At 47.1% G+C, this 7,195-nt stretch overlaps 1 pseudogene; it reads right to left on the minus strand.

Moving 5' to 3' along the window:
* Positions 1 to 4,884: 4,884 nt before the first annotated feature.
* Positions 4,885 to 6,476, minus strand: LOC148004362 (uncharacterized; annotated as a pseudogene).
* Between the last annotated feature and the right edge of the window lie 719 nt (positions 6,477 to 7,195).

A 7,195-nucleotide genomic window follows, 5' to 3' on the forward strand; every position in this document is an offset into this window, starting at 1 on the left:
AGGAATTTTAAGTCTATGAAAACAAGACAGTTCTTGTTCATGCCAATCTTAGTATTTTGTGGGGTGCCTGTCTCTTTGGGGAACTAAAATTTCATTTGTATTTTGCTTCTTTGCTAAAAAAACAAAACAAAACAAAAAGCCAACCAAACAAAAACAATAAACACTCATTCCCCTCTAACTAGTCTGAATATGCTATGTCCTCATTCCTATATTTGCATTGAAGCATCCCAGTTCACTTAGATATTTTAACACTGAAAGTAAAAGCCACATCTCTAATTTGCTTTATTTCAAATAGATTAAATCTTAATCATCTTAAAGCTCCTTCAATTTTACTTCTTACATTTTAAACCTAGAAGTGATCAGCCTTTCTAACTTGTCATTGCCCCACATTCCTGAACTCTATTTAGTCCCTTTCATTTCTGCTTTCAAATTATCTGAGTATTATAGCCAGCTTGCATTTTTCATTTAATTTCCTGCCAAATACACCTAATTGCTTTTAGACCATTGCCCAAGTGGTATGCCTAACAATATATTAAGAGCATGGTTATTATTTATGAAATAGTTTTCATTAAGACATGAGCTTGCATTTCCAGACTCTAATATCAGTTTCTTCTACCTTCCACGCTCACTAAGCTCTGTGTCACCATCTCATCCAGGGTTCTTCAAAGGCGCAGACCAATGGAATGAAGGTTTCTAATTATAAGGGGGGAATTATTAGAGTGGTTTCTAAGCTAACGGACTGAGTAATCCCACAATGGCTGCCTTCAGACTGGTTGTACAGCCTAAGAAAGAGGAAACCTCAGAACAAGATGACCTCATGATACAGCCTGGATCTCAGGCTAAAGTCCTGGAAGCTCTCTGAATAGTAGTCTGTGAAAATCTGCTGTATAGAGTTGTTCTCTGTACGAAAGCCACGGTCTACTTCAGAACAGATGTGACTATTTGAGAAAGATTGGGTGTGTTGGCAGTTGGCATTCCCTTATGGAAGGAGGGGTTGGGAAGGGTGATTTAGACCTCACCTGAGACTCTAATTGCTTCCTTATTAATTAAACACAGCCATGTGTGTTTAATTCTTCCCTAAGTGCATGTGAGCTCATGGTCTTGGGAGGTGCTAGTGTACACAGACTATGGATGGCTAACTGAGGTGGACTCTACCTTTGCAGCTAGGGGAAAGTTGTCATCCATTTTGAGGTGAAACTTTTTGGTGGCATAGCAGCTTTGGGGTCACCCCAAAGAGTGTAAGGAGCCCATCACCCACATTTTGTTAACAGGAGTTATACTTTAATGGGATTGTCAGGGCTCTGTGAGGAAGCAGTAAATGCTTGTTAATATCGCCCTAGGAAAAGAGTTCCTGCAACTGAGTCCATGTTCAAAGATGGAGGGCCTTACAGCTAATGACCACAGACAGCAACAGCCCTAAAACCCACATCAGGTCCAGATGATTGAGTCTGGGTGTACAACACAGTGGGTTGCCCTCCCAGCTTCTTTTTGGTCCAAGTCTATTAGAAGGTGCTGCCCACATTCAGGACCACCTACCTGACTGGCTCAAGTGTCATTTATCTCTGAAAAACAAGCCACAGACACACCTAGAGGTGTGCTTTATCAATATCCTTGGCTTCTCTTAATCCAGTGATGTGGACAGATAAAGTTCAGCATCTCACCTGCATAGGTGGTGCTATTTTGCTGACTCCATACTTACATGAGTTCACTAGTTAGGCCAAGAGCAGTGAATGTGAGGTTGGAAATCAGGGGGTTCTGTGAATCCTATAGTCTTGAATCATATAGATTTGGGTCTTTGCATCCATGACTGGTTCATAGGCACTTTTAAAGGCATGATTCGGGGTTTATAGGTTGACTTAGATAGGTTAATTCTATCAAATATCTAATAATATCAAAATGTTACTCCTTTAACATTTTGAACAATATTTTAAAATTTCAGAGAATTTTATGGTAGAAATACAGGGGCATCTATTACATATCTTATTTTCTATTAATTACTAGAAGACACACTTCCCAAATCTACCTTGGTTCTTGTCTTAATCTCAATAGACTTTTTAAAATTACAATTGTGTATTTGTATTATAACCTTTTGGAAACCCCACATAAGCCTTAAGAATAGAGCAGAAATGGATAAACGTCAGGACTAAGTTGTGAGCATAGAGGAGTTTGTAATACCTCTTGGGGAGTTAGGGTGTCTACTCAGTTGGAATACAAAATTCAAGAATTCCATTGTAGGAACCCCTCAGAGTCTCAGGGGAAATCATTTAACTTAGACATGATTCTTGGGGCTGAGAACAGAAACATGGCTTTGAAAAGCTCTCAGGGAGAACTTTCCCTCGGGATGGAGACCCTCCAACTCCAAAGACCAGACCGAGACACCACAGGATGCAATCAGCAAGAGGATTTGGTTTATTGTCGGGATACACAGGCACAGGCACCTGCGGGCACTTCAGTCACTCGGGGGACTGGCGCGCCCCACGGAACCAAGGATGGGCTTTTATAGGATTTTGGGGAGCAGAAGCAAGCATACAGAAGCAGATGCATGGTTACAGGGATATAATTGGTGGATTCTAATATGGCAAGGGTTTAGCCCGGGGGCAAGTTTCCTAGCTACCTTCCTGAAACATAACGGCTGACTCGGCCCCCCAAGGGTTCAGCCCGGGGGCAAGTTTCCTAGCTACCTTCTTGGAACATAACGACTGACTCGGCCCCCCACCAGGGTGTGGGACCTCTCCCGGCGCTTTTTTTTCATTGTCAGGTGCTCAACCGAAGTCATCCTGTTGCCAGGCCTTCAACCAAACACATCCTGCTTGGCAGCCGCTGTGTACTCAGTGTTCTAACCTTTCCCTGAACCAGTCATCTTAAGTACAGCCTTGCAAAATGGCGTTACTGCTGCTAAGCTGGGGTCTTTCATTCCCCCATTTTTTTTTTGCTAACTTTGAGTGAAATCTTTCACTCGACTTGGTCAAGAAATTTCTGTCTGGTGGGGGCTTATTCCCTCACTGACTCTAGGCCACAAAAGGGCTAGGAGGAGCCACGTAGGAGTTTTAACTTTAAGGGGTTTGGAGTGTGCTGAACTCTCCATGTCTGGGGTGTAGTGTTGTGATTAGTCAATTCCTCAGACCGGACTGCCTTGACGTGTGGTGCGTGGATCTAAGCCGAGACTCCGTCTACCTTTAGGGCGGTCGGGGTAGTCAGGAGGATGGTGTAGGGTCCTTTCCACCGTGGCTTGAGATTCTTGGTCTGGTGTCTGCGCACCCACACGGTGTCTCCAATCTGGAACGGGTGTGGCACCACCTGATGTTCAAGCTTGTCCTGGTAAGCAGCGGCCAAAGGTCTCCAGACGTCTCTCTGCACAATCTGTAGGGCCTGTAAATGGGCCCTCAGAGAAGGGCTGTCAGCAAAATCAGCAATGTTTGAATCAAAGAAATGGACAAATGGGGGTGGTGTTCCATACATTATTTCAAAAGGAGTTAGACCATGGGGGCCCGGGGTATTCCGGGCCCGATATAGAACTAGGGGAAGGAGGGCCACCCAATCCTTTGAGCCAGTTGCAAGCGTAAGTTTGGATAAAGTCTCCTTAATTGTTCTATTCATGCGTTCTACCTGACCTGAACTCTGGGGTCTATAGGCACAATGTAATTTCTAATCAATCCCCAGCAATTTGGCCACCAACTGACTTACTTGGGAGACGAAAGCGGGCCCGTTGTCCGACCCCAACACTTGAGGCATGCCATACCTGGGAAAGATTTCCTCGAGGAGCTTCTTGGTGACCATTTTTGTAGTCTCGTGCTTTGTGGGGAAGGCTTCGACCCATCCTGAGAAGGTGTCTACAAACACTAGGAGATACTTGTATCCATATATACCTGGTTTAATTTCAGTAAAATCAATTTCCCAATGGATGTCGGGACGGTGTCCCCTAGGACAAACTCCTTGTCCAATCCTGGTCCTTCCCGGGTTAACCTGAGCGCACACTTTGCAACTCTCAGTCACCTTTTGTATCGCTTTGTCCCGATTCAAAAAAACACAGATTTATCTCTTCCCGATCTAGTAAGGTTTTCATCTTTTTAAACCCCAAATGGGTTAATTTATGTAAAAAGGAGATCAATTTAAAAGTCCTTTGTAGACCCACTGTTTTAGTTGAGGGTGGTAGATGGCCCCCATTTTTTTAGGAGCTCTATGTCCTCATGGGCATAAACCCAACTGGTTTGTCCCACTGGTGGGGGCGTGGGTTGGTCTGGGCTATTTAAGGGCAAGATTTGTTTGTTCATGGCCGCTTTTCGCGCCGTGGCATCGGCCAGCCGGTTTCCTCGTGCCTCTGGGTTGTGCCCTTTCTGGTGTCCTGGACAATGTATAATACTCAGTCTTTTGGCAAGAATAGGGCTTCTAAGAGGGCCAGAATTTCAGCCTTATTTTTAATATCTTTATCTTCAGATGTGAGCAGCCCCCGCCTCCGGTAGATCTCCCTGTGGATGTGTGCCGTGGCAAAGGCATAACGGCTGTCTGTATATATATATTTAGCCTCTTACCTTTTGTCATCTTGAGCGCCTGAGTCAAGGCGATGAGTTCAGCCCGTTGTGCGGAGGTACCAGCAGGCAGGGCTTTCGCCCAAATCACTTTGTCCTCCGTAGTGACCGCAGCTCTAGCCTTTTGCTCTCCCTCTGCCAAGAAGCTGTTGTCATCCGTGTACCATGTGTGGTCAGCATTCTGAAGAGGCTGGTCCGATAGGTCCGGCCTGGTTCCATGTACTTCTGCGAGGATTTGTAGGCAGTCATGTTGTTCTGTCTCCTCTGGTAGAGGAAGCAAGGTGGCAGGATTGAGGGCGACTACGGGCCCAAACTGAACCTGTTCTGCATCCAGTAACAAGGCTTGATGTGAGAATTAGAGAGCCAGCGGTCTGGGGGCTGCTTTACCAAGGCCTCCACTGCATGGGGTGCTAGGATGGTGAGTGGCTGTCCCAAAGTCAATTTTCCAGCGTCCTTGATCAGGACAGCAATAGCAGCCACCATCTTTAGGCACGGCGGCCAGCCGGAGGCCACAGGGTCCAATTTCTTAGACAGGTAGGCCACAGGGCGTTTTCAGGGTCCCAACCTTTGTGTTAGGACCCCTTTAGCATACCCCTGTTTCTCATCGATGAACAGTTACTGAGCAAATTGTAAGGGTTTGGAACAGTCGGATGAATATCTTCTATCCTCTTGTTGACCTTTCTCAAGTCTTGTACTGGCCTATAATCTCCAGTGCCGGGTTTCTTAACAGGCAGAAGAGGCGTATTCTAAGGCGACCGGCAGGGGATTAGGATGCCTTGATCTAGAAGCCTGGTAATGTGAGGCCTTATACCTTGATAAGCTTCATGTGACAGGGGGTATTGTTTTATGGAGACTGGAGTTGTAGTGGCCTTTAACTGTATAATTAAGGGGGGCTGTTGGAGCGCCAACCCCAACCCACCAGTCTCTGCCCAAGCCAGTGGAAAATTCGTGACCCAAGTGTCTATTTCTAGGGATTGTGGCTTGTCCTGTCCCAGTGCATATAGTCTATATTCATAGAACTTGAAGGGGAGTTCCATGGGGGCCAGTTATTCGGGCCCCTCTTTCCTCAAAATGAATTTGTGCTTTTAGTTTGGTGAGCAGGTCACGGCCCAGCAGAGGGTACGGGCAGTCTGGAACATGTAAGAAGGAATGGGTCACCTTACCGGTAGCCAGCTGAACCCGGCGGTCCGTAGTCCATCGGTATTGTTTCTCACCAGTAGCTCCTTGTACCCAGGCCGTCCGGTCGCTGAGTTGTCCTGAAGCTTGAGTGAGGACTGAATGCTGGGCTCCTGTGTCTATCAGGAAAGCAACCGGCTGCCCCCCAACTTTAAGCATTACCCTGGGCTCGGGGGGGGCTCCTGGCCCTGACCTCCCTAATCTTTATCTAGAGCCAAGAGGGAGGTTCGTGGTCGAGGCTTTCGGGGTCCGCCAGGCTTCTTGGGGCACTCTCTGGCCCAGTGCCCTTTCTCTTTGTAATAGGCACATTGATCTTTATCCAGCTTCAGCCCCTTTCGAGCTCCCCCCTATCTCCCTTCCTTTCTTGGCCCTGAACTACGGCGGCCAAGATTCGACTCAATTCTCTCTCTTATTAAAAATCTTTTCAGCTTCTTTAAGTAAATCCTGTAATGTATAGCCCTGCAAATTTTTTAACCTCTGTAACTTAGTCTTGATATCTGGAGCAGCCTGCCAGATGAAGGACATAGAGACACTCGTCATTTGTCCTGGGTCATCTGGATCATAGGGAGTGTACATACGGTAGGCCTCCTTAAGTCTCTCTAGAAAGGCGGAGGGAGTTTCCCCTGCTTCCTGTAATACCTGTTTTACCTGAGCCAAATTAGTAGGGCGTCGTATAGCCCCTCGGAGACCCGCTAGAAGCAACTGGCGATAAAGGCGTAGGTGTCCCTTACCTTCAGCTGTATTAAAATCTCAGTTTGGTCTCTTAAGTGGGAATGCAGCATCAGTTTTTTCAGGCAGCTGGGTGGGACGCCCATCATCTCCCAGAACATGCTTTCTGGCCTCTAGGAACACTCTTTGTTTTTTTTCTGAGGTTAAGAGGGCCTGTAAGAGCTGTTGGCAGTCATCCCAAGTAGGCTGGTGGGTAAGTAAAACAGATTCTATTAGGTCGGTGAGTGCCACCGGATCTTTGGAGAAAGAAGGGTTGTGTTGTTTCCAATTGTAAATGTCAGCTGCTGAAAACGGCCAGTATTGGGTCTGGCCACCGGTTCCCTGTCTAAGTGGGAAAGCCTGGGAGGTTGAATCTGGCATCACCTCGCGCTTATTGCGCAATCTCCCTGCGACAGGGGAGAAACCCTTATCAGACTGTGGCCTGGCAACTGATCTGGCCGGCGGCTCTGCCTCCTCCGTTTCAGCCGGGCCTGTCAGAGAGAAGATCTATGAGAGGGGAGTTTGGGTCTGCCGGGAGGACAGGTTTCTTAGAAGGCTCTGATTTCACAAAGGTAGAGAGAGGAAGACGTGGCCAGCGGACCGGGCGGGGCCGAGGGGACAGGCTGGGGGTTGAGGGGAGGCCAATTCGGGTCCACGAAGGGTTCCGCCCAGGAGGGGGGTTTTAAGGCGAGACTCTCTCAAGTGATAATATAAGGAACCTGGTCAGGATGTCCGTGGACGACCCGATCTTTAACCTGTAAAATAATGATCTTATTAAATGTGTC

The sequence above is a fragment of the Rattus norvegicus genome, chromosome 8, assembly GCF_021556685.1.
Source record: "Rattus norvegicus strain SHRSP/BbbUtx chromosome 8, alternate assembly SHRSP_T2T, whole genome shotgun sequence".
NCBI classification, from domain to species: Eukaryota; Metazoa; Chordata; class Mammalia; order Rodentia; family Muridae; genus Rattus; species Rattus norvegicus.